Consider the following 23,818-nt stretch of genomic DNA (forward strand, 5'->3'; position numbering starts at 1 on the left):
ACTAAGGGAACCGCTCGGCCTGCTAGTTTAGGCGGATGACCATTAATAGGTCAAAAATTGTACCAGGTCAGTTAAAAATAAATTTAAAAGATGCGGGGCCAGCATACAACCTTATTTAACCCCCTTTAACACTGGGATTTTGCTAGTCAAGTCACCACTAGAAGAAAATTTCAGTTGGCAAAAAGTATTAGAATGAAGTTTCCTCAAGAGAAACAGCAGACGAGGGTCCATTCCCAGGTAACCTAGTTTAATGCATAGTTGGGCTCTATCTATTGAATCAAATGCGCCCTTCAAGTCGATGAAGGCAGCATATAATTTTTTTGTCCCGGTATGCATATATCTTTCAACAAGGAAGGCCATAGTGCAGCAATGGTCCATAGCAGATTTGCCTTTGGAGAAGCCAATCTGTTCAGGACCTATGATGTTGCCAAAGCACATCCAGTCAGTTAATCGGGGTTCTAAATGTTTGGCATACAATTTTCCCACTATAGATAATAAATTAATGGGGCAGAAATTTTCTGGTAACTCCAACCCCCCCCCACACACACTTTTTGTAAATTGGGATGATTATAGAATCAAGCCAAGAGTCTGGGATGGAACCATGCAGATCAATGAAAGAGAACAATTTTGCAAGGGGCAAGAGCCACCCATCGGCAAACTTTGTGAATACCTCAGCAGGAAGGCCATCAGGGCCTGGTGCTTTACCCACTTTTAAATCCTTCAATAAATCACTGATTTCCTCTAGAGTTACTGGAGGCCAGACCGGCATATCAGTAACTGTGTGGTTTGCTAAGATAGGAGGAGATACACATGAAGCAGCAAAAATGTTACAGAAGTAATCAACCCATGCTTGCGCAGAAATATTTGGGTCAGTAACAGAATTGTTTTTTAGATTACCCAAAATGATTCTCCAGAAAGCCTTATTATCTTTAGATTTTATCGAGTGGTAAAGTTGGTCCCATTTATTCTGAAAGAAAACTTTCTTTTTGGATGTAATAAGCTCCAGGTAGCAATATAGGCCTTAATTTTTGTTGGGTCTTTGGAGTGACAGGCCTCTTTAAATTGTGCTCTCAATTCTTGTTTCCAAGCTAAATAATCTGTATCAAACCAGCTAGAGAAACTGGACCTAGACAAGATCACAGGTTTAGCTTTAGCACTACAGTAATCAATTAATAATGAGAATCCTGAAAGGATTGTATCATATGAATTGGAATTTATGATTGAAACCCTTGATCTGCATAGTGCTCCAGAGCCAAAGAGAGAAGAAAACTCCCTTTCTAGGGCCAGGGACCACTTGATTTTTTTAGAACATTCTCAGAGGCCTTCACAGATTGAGAAGATGATACCATATTAAACTCCAGATCCAATCTTAAAGATAGAATTAGGGGCAAGTGGTCACTTTCCATGCGCGAATCAATGTAAAAGTTATTGATAGATGACAAAAGGTTGGGTGAACCCAAACAAAAATCTATCACACTGCAATCCCGTGTGGGGGAAAAAAGTAAAATCAGTTGCAGCCAGAAATTTGGAGAGACCATTAAATATTATAGCATTTTGTGCTATGCAGAATTCAATTAATCTAAGACCTGCCTTATTGGTTAAAGTGTCTTTAGAACAATGGGGCAAACATAATTGTAGTGGAAGGGATTCAGCCACTTCAAAGCCAAAATGAGAGATCCATTTCTGATTATTACTGCCTATCTGAGCATTAAAATCATCAAAAATCATGAGCTGAGCAGTATGGAATTTCCTAGACAAAGACATCACATAATCAGAAAATTTCTCCCAGACAGCATCAAACTCCAGCTCTCCCTTAGAAGGGGCTAAGTAAACATTAATCATGATTAGAGTCAGTGCTGGAGAGGACAGCAATAAAGCTGGGCAAATGGGGGCAAGGATCCAAGAGGACCACCTTAAATGGTAGGTTGGATTTCACCAAAGGGGAAAGAGCCAGGCCTGCTTTACTGCGACCTTTAGAATGAGTTCTATAAGCAGGGAGATTAAAAACTTTAAAATCCTTCAGTCTAAAACTGTCTTCTGCCCATGTTTCCTGAAGGAAGACACAATCAAAGGATTTCAAAAAGTCCAAAAAATCTGAATCATTCACTTTACTCTTTCACCCAGCTATGTTCCAGGAGACAATGTGAATATTCCTTGTGGCTTCCCTAGCTGGTAGTCAATCGATAATGGATATCCTTTATAGCACCCTGGCGTCATCAGTGAAAATATAGCCGTTATGTTGGAGTGCCCTTGAGCCAGTTAGTGAGGGTTCCATAGTCAGATCAATTAAGTCAGCTGATGGGGGACAAGGGGACAGGGGGTTGCCTGCAGGATCCAGGTTGATTGAAGGAACTGATTTTCCCATGTCTAAAAACCTTTGCAGCTGCCACTTAGTACATTCAAGTCTTACGAGGATCGCCTGTTGTTCTTTTGCTGGAAGGCTCCGGAATGACTGCAGAAAGTCATCTTCTATTGAAACATTAAGCATATTTTTTAAAATCCTTGATTTTAACCAAGACGACACCCTTCCACCCATTTTCTCCTATCCAAGATACTCCAAGGATAGCCTTCTAAATTCAGCAGGCATCTGTCTTACCAAATTCTGTATGCAATACAACAAAATTTGGTTAAACAGTTGATTGGCTACCCAAATTCAGGAGAATTCACCTTTCTTTCCCTGAGGGGCTGTAGCGTAATTGATTGCATTTTAATCTCTCCTTTATTGAAACCTTATGTCAAAGATTTTACATTGGGGGATTTTATTATTAGTGACCATTTTCCCCTCATTTTGACTCTTCAAATTGGTCCTCACATTTATCCCTCCTGTAACTTGTCCTTGCAACCTTACAAGACTGACTTATTGCCCAGAATTCCATGGAACGATTGAACAGTTTGGAAAACCCAACAGCTCTTCAGATCTGGTCCTGCTGTAGAATACAGATCCTCTTTAATATGTGCATCTGACCCTAATGTATCTGTATCAACTTACAATTCTTTAACATCTTATATCTCTGAATCACTGAGTGTCAGTTCAGGGTGCCCAAGCAGACGTGCAACTATTCTAGTAAATTCTACACACCGATGGTTCGACAGAGAATGTAAACATTAAGGGGACTATGCATCACATCCATAGAGGGTTGCACTGATGACTCATTATCCAACTCGGGGTTTGATTGGGACTGACCAGAGCATGCTCTGGATACCTTAAAACACATCAAAGCCTGATATTTTGCCGCTGAAGATGATGCCTTCTTCAAAAGATGAGGATTACTTCACATACTGGCCCTTGCGGACAGGTTAGGCAGCAGAGCATTAGTTTGAGAGTTAATAAAGGATCGCACAGGGAAAACCCCCTTTGACCATAAGTAATTCTTTCGCCTCAAAATTAATGAAGGAATGTTGGGGGATTGAAATGTAAGCAGAATCCTCTGCATTTGAGACTAATAATTAAAAGATTCGATGGTAATCAAGTCAATTTTGTGATAGTTCAGATGAAGAAGTTCACAGAGATGAGATTTAACTAAAAGTTTACTTCTCTAGCATAGGGTCTTCCTGCCATAAGGACAAACTGTGATGCATACCTTATTGGGCTGTAGAACCAATTGTTGCACGTTCCTTTCATGGCCAACACTGACCCTAGACTTCGTAAAGGAGCTCCGGGGATTCACATCCTGTGCTGCAGATGAACACCGCTTTAAAGGGGCTAAAGCTCCAATAGAAGTATCATCCAGCTGGACTAAGTGAACTTTATCTATTGACACTGATAGTCTCTTTATTTCCAAAGAAAGGTCAAGAATTTGATCATCTAATCCCTTTAATTTTTTAAAGATACATTCCACTGTGCTTGCAATCAGGGTAATTGGGGCGAGCTCGTCAGAAGACATGGATCTTTCTTCATTATCACAGCATATTTGTTACTCATGCTGTCTCTACTGCACCTTTAAAGCCCCCACCTCAGACTGGAGTTGAGAGTTTACAACATCTTCGTGGTCAGACTCATAAGTCAGTTCCTCCTTTTCTGTTGGCTCTAACTCGTCTTCTAGAGAGCAGAAGCGATTTGATGTTTTAAAAGCAAATGACAGCAGAGCAGATTTGAACTTGTTTAAGGTAAAAAAGTCCTCTATTCTAAACTGTTTGCAAACTGGCAAAGAAGCAGATTCCTCCTCCACTTCTCTTGGCTGCTTGCCCGATGGCATTAAGAGGGTTCTGCTGGATGGCAATTGGCACTGTTCTGATAAAAAATATATAAATAAAATGAATACCAAACAACTAATGTCTTAAAACTTACAGGTAAAAGCCACAACATCTGCTAAGAATATCATGAAATGTCTTTAAAAGCCAAATTTGTCAGAGCCAACGCTGTAGCCGACTGCACTCCGCCATGTTCCGTTGCAGGAGTTGACTTAATTTCAGCCTTCAGTTAGATTCAGAGTTCAAATTAAGACTCTAAAAACCCTTGTCTTTGAGGGACAACGTAAGACTTTGTAAAACTTTATAAAACATCAGCTGCAGTTTGTTAGCTGTTTTGTCAGAAGATCCACAAGTTCAACTTTGAGTTCTTTCAGAACTCTTGGATGTATGCCCTTTGGACCTGGTGACTTATTAGTTTTTAATTTGTCTATCAGTTGTAGGACCTCCTCTCTTGTCACCTCAATTTGACTCAGGTCTTTCAACACCCCTTCGTAAATAAGTGGTTCTGTAGAAGGCAAACAATTCTCATTAGGGATGTGCAAAAAAAATAATTCAGAATTACCTGGATTTGGAAGTATGGGGGGGGGGGGGCGGAATTTGGAATCCCGTATATTTCTGAATTCTGTAGTTGAAATAGCCGCATATACGGTAGATGCGTGCCTATTTCCAAATACACGGCCCTATTATACCCTAAGGGCCATTGAAATCAATGGCAAATAGGGTATATTTGAAGCCACCTGGAGGGGAGAGGGTTTGAGGGAGAGCCCCCAAATTTGCAGGAGACCTATAGGGGACTCTCCTCTACAAACCCCCCAAGTCCCAAAAAGATTGGGACAGGGGGTCCCATTCCAGGGGGTCCGTATTCCACCGTTATACCCTATGGGCCATTGAAATCAATGGCAACATAGGGCATACTTAGAGGCTACTGGGGGGCAGGGGGTTTGAGGGAGAGCCCCAAAAACTGCAGAGAACCCGCAGGGGACTCTCCCCTACAAAACCCCCAAGTCCCAAAAACATTGGGCCGGGGGGTCCCTGTCTTTGGGCTTCCCAAAAGGCCCATTGCCAACAATGATGGGGAAAGCCCAATTAGCCACTTCCTCCACTATAATTGCTGTGGGGAAAGTGGCTCTGGCCAGAGGGGAGTTTGAGGGAGAGGCCCTAAAACTGCAGGGCAGCTTCAAGGGCCTCCCCAGCATGCAACCCCCCAGGCCCCAAAAGACTGCACCCATCTGTGGGCACCCCAAAAGGAACACTGCTCCCAATGGTGAGAAAAAACCAATTAGAGCCACTTCCTCACTGTAATTGTCGTGGGAAAAGTGGCTCTGGGGAGCAGGAGGTTTTGAGGAAAGCCCCCCAAACTGCTGTGCAGCTTCAGGGCACTGTCCCACACAAAACCCACAAGGCCAAAAAATAAAATTAGACCAGGGGGTCCAATTCCTGGGGCACCAAAGCCAAACCTAACTTCACACCAGATAATCTCTATAGGACCCAAATGCACTACATCCCTCTATCTACTCTATGAACCCTGCAGGCCTGGAACCAATATAAACCCCGTTGCCAACATCACTGCCACACAAAACACAATCTGCTCAAGGTCTGCTCTGCAGACCTGGCTGCAGCAAACCCAGATGCCAGCTCTCCAGCCCTGCCCCAAACAACACGGGGAGAGCTGGCCAAGCACAACAAGCCTGCTGGTTCTGGGTCTCTCACTCAGGTGCCAGCTTCCCTGCCACAGAACACAAAATCTACAGATGCCAGCTCTCCAGCCCTGCCCCAAACAACACGGGAAGAGCTGGCCAAGCACAACAAGCCTGCTGGTTCTGGGTCTCTCACCCAGGTGCCAGCTTCCCTGCAGAACATACAATCTACAGATGCCAGCTCTCCAGCCCTGCCCCAAACAACATGGGGAGAGCTGGCCAAGCACAACAAGCCTGCTGGTTCTGGGTCTCTCACCCAGGTGCCAGCTTCCCCCCCCCCCAAAAAAAAAAACAGAACCAGGAAAAGGGACAACAGGAGAAGGCCAAGAAACTCAACTGTTAAAAAGTGGCATTTTAAATAATGAAAATTAGGCCAAACAGCACCACCCCCCAAAGAACCAGAAGAGAAAAGGAGCAACAGCAGAACACAGCAGCAACAAATCAAACACAGAATCCTTTTAAAACAGTAAAAAACTTAACTTTTAACAATACAGGAACTTTACCAACCCCTCCCCCCAAAAAAAACCCCTTCACCCTAACCCCAAGAAATCCAAGCCACCCAAATCAGGAAAAGTAAAAGGACACTGCACTTTTAAAAGTCCTCTCACTAAAGTAAGATATGGGCAAATTGGCAAACCCCCCCCCCCAGGCCCCCTCCCCAAGCAGAAACCCCTAACTCCCTAACTCCAAATAAGCTACCCACTACCACCCAAATCTGGATAAGTAAAGGAACTCTGAGTCTTAAAAAGTCCTTTTACCAACTAAAATAAAAACAAGAACCCCAAAACTGTCTTACCTTGTCTTCTCTACTCCAGGGAAGTCTGGTAAGGCTGAGAGAGAGAGCAGCAGCAGCTGAAGCCAAGGGCCAGCCAGCAGCAGAACACAATCTCTCACACCAACACACACCAACACAGCAGCACTGCTCTGTGATTGGCCAGACAAAAGAACAACATTGTTGCTGATGGCTGGAGGATCAGCTACACAAAAGCCCTTCAAAGCATGCATTTGCAATGCATTTTGCAAATGCATGCTTTGGATTGGCTGCTGGGTCTCATCTTCCCCCTCCCTGATCACAGAGAGGCTATGGGAGAGGCGGCAAAAGGCTACCAAAAGCGGGAGAGGAGGCAAGAAGCTCCCCTGAGGCTGCAGAAGCCCCTTTCCCACCTTTTGCATTGAATTCCATATACTTCCGAATATATATACGGAAGTATACGGGGAGCCGTACTCGGCTCCCGCATAATGGGCCCCAATTGGAATCGGCTGCAGGCGATTCCATATACAGCCGAATCAGTGGTGATTCGGCAGCTGATTCGGTTTGGCTGAACCGAATGCACATCCCTAATTCTCATCTTCCACAGTGAAGACGGAGGCAAAAAATGTATTCAGCTTCTCAGCCTATCCTTCTTTAGTAATCCTTTTACCCCTTGGTCAGCAGAAGCTGCCCCCAGGTTCTGTGTGAGGTGGGAGGTCTCTGGCTGCTGCATATAGACATGAGGCGAACAGCTGGGGAAGTGGGAGCTGAAAGCTCTGCATTGCCTTGGCTGCAGCTGGCTCCTCTTGCAGCAAGCTGCAAAAGGAACCCACCAGTCATTAAGTATAGCTGAGTCCAAATAAAAGTATTTTTTTCAGCATTTATTTGGCCTCAGCCTTATTGGTGGCCAAATCAGATTTTCTAATCTATGTGCGGCTGAATAAATACCTGAGAAATACTGATAAAGTATTTTTCAAGTATTTGTTTGGCTCAGTTTATACCAAGGGCACACCCATATACAACAGCTTGCATTATTAAAATGTTGTGTTTATATCCATAAGACAGTTCAATCAAACTTTTAAAGTAGTGGTAGGGTTCCACACCTGCTAAAGTATCTGATGCAATTCTCTAGAATTGCTTGCTAGAAATGGTGGTTATATATTTCTGAAACAAACCATTGTAAAAGCTTTTGACATTACATGTGGTAGCTGTTATACCACAGTTACACAATACTTATTTTCATCATTCTGTTGCTGCTGTCACACTTGAGTCAGCTTATGATGAGAATGAACATTTTATTTTAGGGATTCACTGTCAACATACATGATGTATTGAAAATAATTTTATGGTGATACACAAAGATCAAATATCAGGTATATTTTTTCCTTCTGAAAGGACTCATGACCAAGGTGGTACCATACACAGAGACCACATGCTTTGCTTTATGTAAGAAGAACTTAGTTTCCAATGAATCAAGAGCCCAGTGATTACTTGTGAATCTTGATCTTTCATTTTCAATAGTCTATTTCACCCTATCTTTCTAGTTTGCTCAAGAGAGACAGAGAGAGAAAGACTCCTGTAAATTTATTTACATTTTTAAACCCAAACGCTCAAATTCCACACTGGTTAAAATCAAAACAATGAATACTATAAAAACAATAATTCCACAAACATGAAAATATTAAAAATTCAGAAGATTAAATAAGAGACAACAGGACTTATTTCCATCAAAGACATTATGTGGCTCTGGGTCAGAAGGTGAAGAAGCTGGGAATGTTGGTTGTGTTTTCATCAGTTTTTCCTGTCAAAGGCTGTGGCTTAGGATGGGAAATAATAATCATAATAATAATAATACATTTTATTTATATCCCGCCCTCCCCGCCGAAGCAGGCTCAGGGTGGCTCACAACATGAATTCAATATACAATAAAATCATATAATTCAACAAATACTACATTATATAAAACCATCATTTAAACCAACATTTCTATTAAAATTTAAACATTTGTGGTGCTATATTACAGATCTTTGATAAATTTAAGGGTGAGATACGTCTACAGCGAATCTATCTTGGTTCAGTGTTAGGCAAAGGCCATCTTAAAAAGAGTAGTCTTGCAGGCCCTGCAGAATTGGTCAAGACTCCACAAGGCCTGCACTTCATCCGGAAGTTGATTCCACAGGTGTGGAGCTACAATAGAAAAGGCCCGTTCCCATGTGTTCTTCAATTTGGCATCCTTCGGCCCAGGGATGTTCAGCTGGTTCTTTCCCACTGACCTCAGTACTCTCTGGGGTTCATATGGGGAGAGGCGGTCCCTCAGGTAGGCAGGCCTTGATCATATAGGGCTTAAAAGGTAATAACCAGCACTTTGTAACAAACCTGGTATACAACTGGCAGCCAGTGCAGCTCGCACAGCTCTGGCTGTATGTGCTCCCACTTTAGGAGCCCTAACAATAGCCTAGCTGCTGCGTTCTGCACCAGCTGCAGCTTCCGAGTTTGGCACAAAGGCAGCCCCATGTAGAGGGCATTACATTAATCCAGTCTCAAGGTGACTGTTGCATGGATCACTGTTGCTAGGTCCTGACACTCAAGGAAGGGGGCCAACTGCCTCGCCCGTCTAAGATAAAAAAATGCGGACTTGGCAGTGGCCACTATCTGGGCCTCCATTGACAATGAATGCTCCAGTAGGAACCCCAAGCTTTTGACCCTGTGTGCTGCTTTCAGTGGCACACTGTCAAAAACTGGGAGAGGAATTTCTCTTCCCAGAGCGCCACGACCCAAGCAAAGGACCTCTGTCCTCATTGGATTCAGCTTCAACCCACTCAGCCTGAGCCAACCTGCCATGGCTTGCAATGCGAGGTCCAGATTTATTGGGATGCAGTCAAACCAACCGTTTGAGCTGGGTGTCATCTGCATATTGATGACACCCAAGCCCATACCTCCAGGCAAGGGCAAGGGGGCGCATATAAATGTTAAATAACATCGGAGAGAGGACTGCTCCCTGTAGCACCCCACAACCTAGTGAGTGCCTCTGGGACAGTTCTCCCCCAATTGCCACCCTTTGTCCCCGTCCATCAAGGAAGGAGGAAAGCCACTATAAGGCCGACCCCCTAATCCCTGTGTCAGCGAGCCGGCGGGTCAGTAACCGATGGTCGACTGTGTTGAATGAAGCCGACAGGTCTAACAACATCAGCACCACCATGCCGCCTTGATCCAGATGCCTCTGGAGATCATCCACCAAGGCGACCAGCACTGTCTCCGACCCATGACCCGGGCAAAAGCCAGACTGGTGAGGATCTAAGATGGAAGCATCATCCAGAAAACCCTGCAGCTGTAACGCTACTGCCCTCTCAAAAATTTTACCTAAAAATGGTAAATTTGAGACCGGTCGATAATTTGCCAATTCGGCTGGATCTGCTGTACTCTTTTTCAAGTGAGGATGGACCATAGCCTCTTTCAAAGGTGTTGGAAATCACCCCTCTGAGAGGGATCTATTTACGATGTCCTGTATAGGACATCTAAGCTCCCTCTGGCAAGATTTAATCAGACAAGAGGGGCATGGGTCCAGATCACACGTTGTTGGGCGTACAGTAGAGAGAATTCCGTCAACTTCCCCTAGGCTAAGTATGTCAAAGTGATCCAGAACTGAACCAGAAGACAGGCACAGAGCCTCGAGTTCTTGTACTGTATCCAATGTGGCGGGAAAGTCCTGGCAGAGCGATGTGATTTTATCTGCAAAATTTTTTGCAAAAGCCTCACAGCCTATCTCTAATTCTCTCACATTTGGTCTGCCTTGAGGCAGTGTTGTAAGATTTCCAATTATCCTAAATAATTGTGCCGGGCGCGAATTTGCAGATGCAATCCTAGCTGCAAAGTAATCCTTCTTTGCAGCTTTGACTGCCATCTCATAAGACCTCATAAACATTCTGTAGGATGTTCTCATCGCTTCGTCACGAGTATGCCACCACTGCCTCTCTAGTCGTCTGAGCCCTTGTTTCAGCTGTTGTAGCTTCGAGGTATACCATGGAGCCAGCTTAACACGAGGACACAGAGCACGTCGGGGTGCGATCTCATTGATGGCCCTGGACAGCCGGCCATGCCAAGCCTCGACCAGATCATCAAGGGAATCGCCAGGGGGGCAGGGATCCTGCAGAGCCATTTAGAACCACTCAGGGTCCATCAGACTCCATGGGCAAGCCAAAATAGGCTCTCCACTCATACAGGGTTGGGGTGGCACATTCACACGGGCCTTGAGGGCAAAGTGATCTGACCATGGCCCCACTTCTGCAGCAGTATCGTCCACCAAAATCCCGGATGCAAAGATCAAATCTAACATGTGTCCTGCCTGGTGTGTGGGAGTTGTAACAAATTGGGAGAGTCCCAGTGTCGCCATGGAAGACACTAGGCCCATTGCCTGACTGGAGGCCGTGTCATCGACATGGACATTGAAATCACCCAGGACCATAAGTCCTGGGTATTCCAACGCCCAGCCTACATTGAAAAACACTGCAAATAAATGACAGATGATGTCACCAGAAAAGGCTTCAAGATGAAGCTCTTCTATCAGGAGATGGTTTGCACCTCACAAAGGTAGGGGAAAAGGTGTTTGGTAAAAGCCTTGCTAACTTTATATGGAGGGCTTTAAACTAAATTGTATGGGGTAGTGAGACAATAATTCAAAGCCTAGTATGATGCCAATAATTGGATATAAAATGTTACAGTTTTGCAGAGTGGCACATACACTAGGTAACATTAACTTGCAGGTATGTAAGGAAACAAAAATCTCAGGGTGCATAAAACACTAATGCGCAGCATATGGGAAACAAGCAGGAGGAACTAGAAGTCCTAATACAGGAAAGGAACTATGACCTAATAGGCATTTCTGAAAATTGGTTGGGGTGACACTCACAATTGGAATATTAGGATTGAGGGATACAAATTATTTAAAAGGGAGAGACAAATAAGAAAGGGTGGAGGCATAGCATTATATATACATAGCATTCTACTATACTTGTGAGGAAATACATGAATCTGAGGATGGCAGTTCAGTTGAGAATCTCTGGGTAAAAATAAAAGGAGTAAAAAAATAAAAGCAATATTATGTTGGGGTCTTCTATAGACCACCAAGACGGGCAGAGGACTTAGATGAGATACTCCTACAACAGATTGCAAAGTTCTAAAAAAACAAAAAGGACACAGTTGTCATGGGACATTTCAATTACCCAGATATCTGTTGGAAGTCCAGCTCTGCTAAAAGTGAAAGGTCAAATCAATTCCTGACTTGTCTTGCTGACAATTTCATTTTACAGAAAGTAGAGAGGGAAACAACGGGATCAATCTGATGTCTTGGACTTCATTCTAGCCAACAGGGAAGAACTGGTTGATGAAGTGGAAGTAGTGGGCAGATGATACTAAATTGGGAGGGGTTGCAAATACAGTAGAAGACAGAAACAGGATACAGGATGATCTTGACAGGCTGGAAAACTGGGCTAAAACAAATAAAATTAATTTTAGTGGGGATAAATGTAAAGTTCTGCATTTAGATAGAAAAAAACCAAATGCATAATAATAGAATGGGGAAGACTTGACTTGACAGCAGTATGTGTGAAAAGGATCTAGGAATCCTTTGCATGATTAGTATTTAACTACCTTTTTCTGCTTCTGTATCAGTCCCATTTCTGCCAGTAGACTGAATATAGTCCTGTTTGAAACATTGCATCAAATTTGTGGCCATGATATAGTTCCAGAAACACAAGATGCCCAGATGGTAGAGGCAATGGCTTGGCATAACTCTGCTTCCCGACTATCAGCAACTATTGCACACCTGGAAACATATATAAATAGAATATTAAAAGAGATAAAAGTGCATTTTTGGAGACCCTGACATTGCATGGAAATGCTAGGCCCTTCGAAGTCATGACAGGATGATCAAGGTTTAAACATGAGAGGTAGAAAGATTTTCTCTGCATGTGTGTGTGTGTGTGTGTTTTTAGGGGAGGGACGGTGGCTCAGTGGTAGAGCATCTGCTTTGGAAGCAGAAGGTCCCAGGTTCAATCCCTGGCATCTCCAAAAAAGGGTCCAGGCAAATAGGTGTGAAAATCCTCAGCTTGAGACCCTGGAGAGCCGCTGCCAGTCTGAGAAGACAATACTGACTTTGATGGACCAAAGGTCTGATTCAGTATAAGGCGGCTTCATATGTTCATATGTGTGTGAGAGAGAGAGTTTTTGGGAAGAGTATTTCTTGGCTGAAAGGAAGAAAGGACAGTCTCTTTCCATCATTTCCCCTGCTCCCCCAGATACCATTAATTATCACACGTCCCTAGTTATAATTATATAATCATTTTCTAAAGAACATAATGGCATTGTCTTTGATTTCTGAATAACATAACCACTATTTGCTCATTACTCTCTAGATTTCCAGTCTAGATTTTGAACTTATTCACTTCAGTGTTTGTGAACCATCACTGGGATTGCTTCTATTGGTCACAAGAGTAAGATTAAACTACGAACCTTTTCCTCTTGAGCACTGCAGACACAGTGTTTGTTTATATGTCCACAGTGTTCATTAGAGCCTCTTAGCTTAATCAGTGTGTTCTTTCTGAAGTCCACTCTGATCTCTGCAGGCGCCTGAAGTGTGTTAATTTTAGATCTGCAAGTCTTGCTGTTTTATATACTTGGTCTCCATATGTTGTAACATTCACATTCACAGTACATTAGCATTGTGACATTTTGCTGGCTTTCTTTTAAGTTTTGTGGTATTTGGGGTTTTGTATTTAATAAGGAGTTATGCACTAAGGAGGATCTGATGTGGTTTCTCTTTTATGAGTTTCAGCAGATAATTAAGGATGAATTCATGTGGGTGTGGGAGAATTATGCCTAATAACAAATACAAGGATTTCTTCCCTCTAAGACTCTTTACAAAAGTTCGGGACACTGTCGCACACATTGAGAAGAAAATCACTATTGATTGACTCCACCAGGTTCAGAGGATAGTTGATCCCATGGCCTTTTCTCTAGATTTGTTGTAATGCAGTCTCAGAAGACAAAGACTTTGTGCTCATTGCAAGCTTCTTGCCTTCAATTGGGGCTCAGAAATGTTTTAATGGTAAACTAATTATCTGAATATAGACTGCACTTATCCACACACATGACAACTCTTTTGATATGGCTTGAGATTCAGTAGCCCAAATTCCATCTGTTCCATGTTATTGATTACAACAGAGATACTTAAGAACTCACTGGTTTGGCTCACAACCTGCTTGTCAGGGATGAGCAGGAAACTAATTGTCTGGCAGATCATTTGGATACAAATTTGTGTGTCCATTTCATATAAGTACACTGCTTTTCCTACACAAGTTGGAAAGCACAGTGCCAGTTGTCAATCTCCATCTGGAGCACTTGCTATGGTCACCATTTTTAAAAATTATATTTGCCTCAATTTTATTGTTACAATATTGTACCATTTCTACCATTAGACAATACTAGGAAGAAGGCTCATTGTGGGGGAAAATACAATGGGATCTAGAAAGAGGCTCTTAGCAAGTGTCTTGCTGTTTTCCCACCTACCCACTTCCTCCAACTACCACACACACCTCTCCAACTACCAACCACCCCAACCCCTCTTCCTCAACTACACCTACACCCTTGTCACTCCACTACTCCCCCACCCATGACATTCACTCACCTCACCTTTGCTGCCTTCACTCCCCCCTCCCCCCACTGTTGCTGTCTTCCCACCCACCCCCAATCCTTGGCGTTCACTCATATCCACCTTTGCTGTCTTCCCACCCACTCCACAGCTGAAATAGATGCTGCCCCCCCCCACGTGTGTGTGTCCACATGTCTGTGGTGGTTCAAAGCCCTGAAAGAGTCCCAGAATAGAGATAAGGAAGAATAATTATTGGGGGGAGAGTGCAGGGGGATGATGGTCACAGAGATACTGAAGTTCAGTATTCTTTTCATTTGCAATGCATTGTTGCCACCTTTTCCTGTCATATTTAGCCTTGTGGTGTTTAACATCAGCATTCACTTGTTAAACATAAAGGTGAAAAGCAGCCTTTCAATTTTTAGATGCTGAAAAATCCTTCGTAATGTCTTTGACTTTTCTACAAAAACACTGCAATATTTTAAGTGTGGTTCTAGGTTGAAAAACTTTTAAAACAAAACTGTGCCCCAAGAATGATAGGACTAGTATCCAATATCCTAAATCTTTTTAAGCCAATCTGCTCAAAACCTTCCATGATTTGTAGAGTTGAATTGAAAAACAATTGGTTTGATAAGGAGTGTAGAGATCATATTAGAAGAATTAGATCTAAACATTATTTATTTAAATGCACTAATTTACAAAGTCACTTATTAGATCTCATGTCATTGAAGAGAACATTTAAAATCCTTATCAAGCACAAAAAATGGTTGACCTTATGAAAAGTTGGAAAACCCTTATCTCAGCCATAAACAACAATGAATCACAAACTTTCTGGAAACTAGTAAATTAGGGCCTATCTGAGGTAGTTAGCATGCCTTCATGTATTGCCTCTGGAGTTTGGGAATAATATTTTGCTTCTATTTTGCTGAGATCTCTGATCCAGATTCTGAAATATATCAGGCTGATGAATCCCAATATGATCCCTGGCCCCCAGTTATCCCAGAGGCAGTTAACTTTTTAATCACACATATGCATTCAGGTAAAGCCCCAGATCTGGATCTCATCCCAATAGATCTCCTAAAAGTAAATCCAGTTTGGTGGAGCAAACTCTTGGCCCCACTTTTCACCCAAATTAATGAATTAGGCATCATTCCCCAATCACAGAAACATGCAGTGAGAGTGCTACTTAATAAAAAAGGCTCAAAAATGCTTTCTACATATTATAGGCCCATAAACCTACTCTCAGCAATAGGCAAGGTGTATGCAGCTTTTTAAAACTCCGAACTATTAAATTGGATAGAAACAGAAACCATAATTTATCCTGAGCAAGCAGGTTTTAGAAAAGGAGTTTCAGCCTTAGATTATTGTCTTGTGCTATGTCATCTTGCTGATAAATATGCCTCCTATCCAGGAGGTCATCTCTATGCAGCATTTATAAACCTTCAGGAAGTCTTTGATTTAGTCCCTAGATTCCATCCTTGGGCTAAACTATCTAACAACTCTAGATAAAAGACTACTTTGGCTGATCTATAAACTCTATGAAAACCCTACTGCACAAATTCGCTGTGGGCTGGATGGACAGCTTACTAACATCATTCACCTTTCCAAAGGTGTTAAACAAGGCTGCCTACTAGCCCCTATGCTCTTCAATCTCAATTTAAATGATATGGTTCCATATATTAAAAAGGTAATGCACCTTCTCTGGCAGGATATAAAACCCCAATATTACTCTATGCAGACAACACGGTGCTGCTATCTAGATCTGAAAGGGGCCTATGCAAGATAGTAAATGCTTTTATTGATTACTGTACAAAAGAGAGGTTATCAGTTAATTATGAAAAATCAAAAATTACTGGCTTCTCAACCAAGCCTTGCCCTAGCCTGAAATCATGGACTGTCAAGAGAAGACAGCTAGAACAAGTGTCACATTTTAAATATCTGGGTGTAGTCTTCAATTGTAACCTCCAATGGAAACATCATATTAGGTCAGTAACTGAAATTGCTAAAACAAACTCTAGCGCTATCCTCAGGCTTTTATTATTCAAAAGGTGGCCAATATGTCCCAATGGCTATTACAGCCTTTAACGCAAAAGTAATCCCTCATTTCTATATGGGGCAGCCATTTGGATAAAGGAAGTCTCTGAATTTTGAGACCAGATCCTTACTGACTGCACTGATTGCACTGATTTGTAGCCACACCATCCATGCTGCCTTAATGTGAGTGGTGGCTTAATTGCTTTAATTTTAAATTGTTTAAACTGTTTTAATTGTTTTAAATTGTTTTGATTGTTTTTTGTTGGAAGCCGCCCTGAGCCCACTATGGGAAAGGGCGGCCTATAAATCTGCAAAATAAAATAAATAAAATAATAAAATAAATACTAAGTTTCTGCATTGAATTGCAGGAACTCCCAGTTGTGTTGCAGGGACTGCTCTCAGGGAGGAGTTTACACAATATTCTTTTGAATCTAGAGCTTGGAAGGCTGCTTTCAAACTGAGATTGAAAGCTTTCGACTCAATACCTAATGCCCGTGGGAGTCTTCTTTATCTTTTAAAAGAGGATAATCATAATAGTATATGGACAAGATCTGTGGACAAAAGTCTGGAACTGATAGGTCTTTCCCCTCTAGTGTTTAATTATATAACTTATCAAGATGCACTAATTCTGGCTAGACAGAGAGTGACAAATATAGACAGAATCAGCACTTCAACTCGGGCAAGACGGGTGTGCTCTAATTTTGCACTTGGAATTGTGCTTTCCAAGAAACTTCCTTCCTATATGAGTTTTCTTACAATTCCTAGACATAGATATGTTTTTACACTTGCTAGACTGAATGCTTTCCCAACTACAGAGCAGAGTGGACAATTTGCTAAAATTCCATTCTCTGACCAATTACATTATGTGCAGCAGGTTTAATAGAGACATTAGACCATCTTTCATTATTTTGCCATCAGTGGATCAATCCTAGATCCTTATGGATTACTCCCATTCTCCAAAGGTATTAACTTCCAATGGAACCTTGGGTGATAGCCCTATTATTGGCAGATATGAACCCTGAAATAACCTGCTCGGTGGTAAAATACCTGTCAATAGTGCTTTCCTTAAAATGTTCCTGAAACGATCCTCATCAATATTATGCACTATAAATTTACATAAAAATTAAATTCCAAGGGGTTTTTAACTTGATTTTTAAAATGTTGTGGAATTTTGTTTCTGTAAATTTGCCTTTGTTTGCAGTTTTATTCAATGTCCTGTTTATTATGCTGAATTTAAGACCATTGGTCAAAGAAGCTAACAAATAAAGGAAAGGAATTAGATACAGAGTAAACAACACAAATAATTTAATCAATGAGGTTATGACAAGTGTATTTAAAATAAAGGAAACTGTCAAGGATGTCCACTTTTTATCATTGAAATAGAAATTTTTGCTTCTAAGATAAGATCCTAATATCAAAAATTTTAAGTAGGAGAAGAGTTTAAACTAAGAGTTATGCTTTCAAACCCCCAATTATTTCTGTAATGTAATGGAGCAAACTGACACATTAGGACTTTTTCAGATTACAAGACCCTAATATCAAAAAACTTAAAAGTAGGAGAAGAGTTTAAACTAAGAGTTATGCTGATAACATGGTCCAGACTAACATTTGCAATGAAATGGAAGACAGAAAACTTGTCCCGCAATTAGGGTGGCCAGACCATCCCGGGCACCCGGGAATGTCATGGTTCTGGCCCCCTATTCCCGCCTCCCGGGCTGGCTATACCAGGACCATTAGAGGTCCCGGTTTAGCCAGCCCCGGAGGCGGTGGGCCGCGCGCGCCGGCGGGGAAGGCAGAGAGTGAGGGAGGGAGCGTCCCTGCGCGTGCGCAGGGACGTTCCCTCCCTCCCTCGCTGCCTTCTCCGCCCCCGCGCGCGGGGCCCGGCGGTGGTGGCGGAGGCCGGGGAGGCGGCGGAGAGGCCGGCGCTGGTCGCTGGAGGCCCTCCAGAGACTCTGGAGGGCCTCCAGCGACCAGCGCCGACCAGCGGAGGCCGCGGAGAGGCCGGCGCTGGTCCCTGGAGGCCCTCCAGAGACTCTGGAGGGCCTCCAGCGACCAGCGCCGACCAGCAGAGGCCGCGGAGAGGCCGGCGCTCTCCGTGGCCTCTCCGCAGCCTCCGCTGGCCCGGCGCTGGTCACTGGAGGCCCTCCAGAGACTCTTCCCTCCCTCCCTCCCTCCTTCCTTCCTTCCTTCCTTCCTTCCTGAAGCAGCCTGTCGGTCACTTCCAGGTTCCTGTCCTGCATCTCGACCTGTGTTATTAGTGACAGGCTGCTTCGGCATGCCGCTGCGCCGGCCCCCTGGGTCCCACAATGATGGGACCGATGCCACAGGTCTGGGCTCGAAACACTCTATAACCCCTCAAAAGAACAGCAGTCTAGCTCGCTTCCCCTGAGCCCTGCCGCCATAAGCCTCAAGGGGGCTCATTTTGCGGCATCTCCCGGTGGGAGGGTGGCACCCGCACGGGACACATATCAAATGAAAGAGGGGGCGCAGGGCTATCAGAAACAGCCGGCAGAGGGAGTTGGGAGACCACCCCACTGGGGGATCCACACCCCGAAAGTGATGAAGGTGGCGCAGATAGAGCCAACAGAGCAAACAGGACAAAATAAATAGGCTGCATTATGCAGCACAGTCTCACTGGAATCTCACTGGAATCTGACTGGCTTCTCAGCATGGAACCCATTCTCTCTAGTCTTCTCACTTTGAAAAAAGTAAAAAAAAAGTTTCATTTAACTTTACTTCCCCCTTTCCCTCTCTATAAATAATCTTGGTGTTTCCGGCGGTGATATTTGGGGGATTTTTGGGGACGTCACAGGAAGTGCTGTGAAGTCACTTCCTGTTTCCGGCAGTGGCATTTGGGGGAAATGATGTCATTTGGGGGAAATGATGTCACAGGAAGTGATGTCACTTCCTGCTTCCGGCAGGTGGCGTGGGGGGGGGGAAATGATATCACAAGAAGTGATGTCACTTCCTGTTTCCGGCGGTGGCATGACGTCACCGGAAGTGACGTCGCCAAAAGTGACGTCACTTCCTGTTTCCGGCACCCCTACCTTCCCCCCCCCAAAGGTGTCCCTGGCTGGCCTTCAGACATTATGGCCACCCTACGCCGCAATAGAGATTTGGAAAGGAAAACTAACTGAATATGCAATAATGACAAAACTAGCTGTGACAAACAGCAAAAGGATGAATGCTGATAGGCAGTGCTACTTGAGAGAGAGTGAACTAGCTGATTTGACAGCTGTGCTCTGAGTATTCTGACAGAGTATTCTGTGTTCTGGTATAACTTTTTACCTTCTCTTGCTTTGGGTAGTGTTGTGATCTTGGATATAATATTTGTCTCTAAATGTTTTTTTGTTTTTTTTTTTTAAGGTATGAGGCTTTGGATATCAATTTGCCTCTCAAGACAGGTTTTAAAGCAGCCCAGGTTATTGGTGGTGATGTTTCCCTTTTAACATTTTCTTTAAAATATTTTTGTATGTCTTGTTCTAATTCTTTCATCATAGCATTATTGAACAGTGAAGCTTTATTTAGAGACCAGTCTGTGTTGTTTCTATGAATGCCAGATTTGGTAAATATACAGTATACCCAATTGTGGTGCAAGCAATAAATGGAACCTATATTGGCTGACATAACTCTGTTTAGTAAAGAGGGAGAAATCAAGATATAGTCTATATGAATGCATGTTTGAAGTCTAGCTGAATAAAAAGTATAGTCCTTAGTTTTTGCATAGGTTTGTCTCCAAATAGTGATAAGATAGTATAGTAAAATGTCAGCCAGTTTCATAAATTGTCTTTTTGTATTCTTATTTGAGTATGTGATTTGTCTAAATTGTTATCTATGACATAATTAAAGTCACCTCCTAATATAATATCACCTTCAATGGATTTTAATTTTGCTAACATATCTTGCAAAAACATTAATTGGTTCTCATTGGGTTCATACAGTGCAGCTATAGTAGTTAAATGTTGATTTAATAAACCCTTGAGGATTAAGAACCTACTGTTTGGATCACAGATTTTACTATGAAGTTTAAATGGAATGTTCTAAGATACAAGGACTGTGACTCCTCTTGTCTTAGATGATCCTCGAACCAAAAACTAGAATTGGAATTTAATTGAATTAAATATCTTTAGTGTGCCTTTTTAAAGATGTGTTTTCTATAACATAAGTAGGTCAGGACATAGTATTAGTGTGTTGGCCAAAACCCTTCGTTTTTGATTAAATTATTAAGCCCTTTGATATTCAGTGAAATAATTTTATTTACATTTGCCATTTTTCTATTCTCACAAAAATGCTGTTGGCACTTTAAATACAATATACAAATTACATATGTTAGAACACTTTGAGTATATTTGTACCTCTGAATATACAAATTCTAATAAACTTTACAGTAAATTTAGTCTATTACACCAACAGAAAATTTTACAGTGACTAATGAACAGTAAATTATAAAATCAACAACTAATTATTTGTGATAAGAACAATCAGCCTATGAGTTTGTTAATAAGAAATAAACCTGAACAAATGGTAATTTTATAGTTCTCTATGTATAAGTTCTTTCCCCCTTAAGTGCAATATGTAGAATTTGTGTTATTTCAAATTAAATTTACTTATAAGCTCTTTTTAATTCTATTTTTTTTAGAATTATCAAGGTTTTTATATTGACACTAGTACAGCTGTGTATCACCTTCAATATAAGCTAATATAGTATTTTGTCAGTATGTATACTTTGTAATCAATAGAAATAAACTGAATGCTAAGAACAATATTGAATTGACTATTAGGTGGCAGCCAAATATTATGTATTCAGATAAAAGAACTTTTGTTGCAGTAATATGAAAGATTAACATTACAGAAACAAGACTGACAGTAAATACTTGAGTTCCCTGTACTTATAAAATCTCCTTTCCTCTTAATTACAAGACAGTAGACCTCCTTGAAGAATAAGGTACCTTTTCTATAAATTCCTTTTAACTATGTCTTGTAATCTTTTGTGATATATACAATATTGATTGTGTGAGAAGAGGAAGAAATGGAGCAGGGAAGAAAAAGAAGGGAGAGAGAGAAAGAGACAAGGAAAAAATAAATAGAATAGTCAATTGATTGCTGACAAAATGAGAACTTCTCTCAATGAAAAGCTAGTTCTTAGGCCGTCTGTAGTGAGGAAAAAAACACTACTGAAGAATAGGGATTTATTTCCTATCAAAGAGCCATGAGAACCAAAAGTAATAAGAGAACCAAAAGAAATACAGTGTATATAATTCCGCTCCCTCCTACCTCCCTGACCCCAGAAGTAATTTAAATTGCATCACATTAACTTCAGTAAACATGTAACCAGAAAAAACTGATCATAATAATGTGAAGAGTAATTGCAACCTGTTAAAATAAATCAATTTTAGATGTATCCTCTGATGGAAACCTTATCGTCATTAGGAGATGCAAATGGGGACATTATTTTCCTCTTTTGAGATTTCTTGCTAGTTTCCATTGGTTCTTCTAAGTTTAAGGCATTAAGCAGTTCATATCCATCTTCTAAGTTATCTACATGGAAAGATTTGCCTTGGTGAGAGACTTGCAGAGCTGTTGAAGTAAACCATTTGTTGTGATGGTCAGCTTCCATGAGATGACCTGTGATTGGTTTGAGCTCTGTTCTTTTTGCTATAGCTTCTGGAGGAAGACCTTGATAAACTTTGAAAATTTCCCCCTTTGTATGTAAAATATCCTCTCTATCTCACCAGTTCTAAGATTTTTTTTCTTAGATCTATGTCCATAAGAGTGATGATATCTCTGGATTCACACAGTTTATTTAGAGATCCAATTCTATATGCTTTAGTCACCATTGGGATGAGCTCCCTTTCCAAGCCCATTTTTCCAAGGGAGGAGGAAGAGGAGGTAGCAACAGTAGCAAGGGAAGGGGGGAGGAAGTAGGGGGGGGGACTGATAAACTGAACCAGTGTTTGATCTATTAGTATGCTTGTCTGTTCATTCCAGTGTGAAGAGTCTCTCAGTATGGATGAACAATGCAATGAGAATATTTTTTTTTAATATCCATCTATCCATACCTTACAAAACCTTTCCCATCATCAGGTGGCCTCTAGTAGGGTCTGTATTCTGAATAGTAAATTTGAGATTATGCAAAAATAGTCATACTTAGAGGTGTTGTGAACTTTGATAGCCACAGTCACTCATGAACTGAGCCTTGAATCTCCTTGCTTCACTGCTGTCTGCCTTGAGCAGTTGATGAACAGTTTTGTGACTGCATAGCAAATATGGGGGAGGAGTTTCCTTTCCTTCAACCTTGCAGTTGCATTTGCAACTGTGCAGTAGATGAAATTCTCTGCTAGAATTATGGATACTTAAACAGTCAAGTAATTAAATCATGGAGAAGGGGAACTACAACTCCCAAAAGGCTTATGAAAAATATACACACATAAAATGAAATCATAACATAGATTTAGATGAACACAAAAGACTTTTTGAAAACCATAGTATTTATTTCTAATCAAAGATTGACTGGTTTGTCTGCTATTTATTTAAGCAACTAGCTACATAGCAGAGTAATGTCATGAATGTGAGAGATGAATGAGGACTCCCATTGGGCTGTGTGAGAACATGCATGCATGAAATATGTCTGACTGCACTGCATTATATGTATTAATGGAAAAAAATAAGACAATTTGCAAAAAGTCTGATGCATAAGTAGAGTTCTATTTTTTTTTTTAAAAAAAACCCAGTCTTCATTATGCCAGATTTTTTTTTAAAAAAAAAACCCTCGCTAGACTGAAGGATAATTTGAGGTGGTTGTTTTATTGTCATTCTAAGTAGGCAGTTTAATCTGCATGAACTACAGCACTCAGCTCAAACTGCTATTAAACATTCTGAACTGCCATTTTAAATTCTCCAAACATTTTTTTTTAAAAAGTACTTTGCCCACATTATAAAGATTTCTTGTTTTTATTATAATGGTGAAAAAGGTTATTCTAGGATATGTGGTTATCATAACATAATTCAATTCCAGACTTTAGTGCTTTATAATAAGCCCATCCATAGCAACCACTCCTTTAATTTGAAATGTTTTATGGCTTAAATAATTAAAAACACACTGAGTCCTACAAGATTGACATCAAAAGCCCAATTCTGGCTAATCAATTTAAGGGGGGTTCCTTTCCTTGCTATCTTTCACTTTATTTTTAAATGCTGATAGATGGCATACTGTCCTCATAATAGAGATGAAGTTGTTTACAAGCAAAGCTCCATTCCACCTTAACTAATTTCATTTGTACTTTTTTTGCCTTTTGATCTCTGTAAAGAGATCTTTAGTTATTATTCATGCAAAACTGCAAGGTCTTCTGTTATTAATGACTTCAGTAGGAATTTGCACTGAAGATGAAATATTCTCTGTTTCTCCTGTCCAGGAAGCTCTCAATGGAAACAGGTAACCATCACATACCTCATGAAGTTTTGCAACTACAGTTCTTGTTACTGGTGCTGTTTCTTGGCACTAAA

At 41.5% G+C, this 23,818-nt stretch overlaps 1 non-coding gene across 1 annotated transcript; it reads left to right on the forward strand.

The window, feature by feature from the left end:
• Positions 1-12,638: 12,638 nt before the first annotated feature.
• Positions 12,639-12,705, forward strand: TRNAP-UGG (transfer RNA proline (anticodon UGG)). The gene has a single exon. It is a non-coding gene; the product is annotated as a tRNA-Pro (tRNA).
• Positions 12,706-23,818: the final 11,113 nt, after the last annotated feature.

This window comes from Heteronotia binoei, chromosome 4, assembly GCF_032191835.1.
Source record: "Heteronotia binoei isolate CCM8104 ecotype False Entrance Well chromosome 4, APGP_CSIRO_Hbin_v1, whole genome shotgun sequence".
In the NCBI taxonomy this organism is placed as follows: domain Eukaryota; kingdom Metazoa; phylum Chordata; class Lepidosauria; order Squamata; family Gekkonidae; genus Heteronotia; species Heteronotia binoei.